Raw genomic sequence first — 313 nt, 5'->3', positions numbered from 1 at the left:
GCCCAGGGGTCTTCTGGCATCAGCTCGGTCATCGCTGGGCTGCATGTGTTGCTGGGGGCGAGCCAGCAGTTTTTGAGATCCTTTGTTATTGAGACCAAGCTAACACATCCACCATAATAAGCACAGGCACTGTACAATGTTTGTCATTTACGAAGTCTGAAGTCTTTGTCCTTTCTTCTTTCTCTTATTTCTTCTGGGTTCTTATTTAGGAAGCTTTGCTTTCTTTCGTGGTTGGTGATGTTTGACTGTGTGCTGGTTGTTACTCTTGAGAAAAATTATTATAGGGATTTTCTTACACTAAGAATGAATGTAC

The sequence above is a fragment of the Galeopterus variegatus genome, unplaced genomic scaffold, assembly GCF_000696425.1.
Source record: "Galeopterus variegatus unplaced genomic scaffold, G_variegatus-3.0.2 Scaffold6648, whole genome shotgun sequence".
NCBI lineage: Eukaryota > Metazoa > Chordata > Mammalia > Dermoptera > Cynocephalidae > Galeopterus > Galeopterus variegatus.
This window is presented reverse-complemented; position numbering follows the sequence as displayed.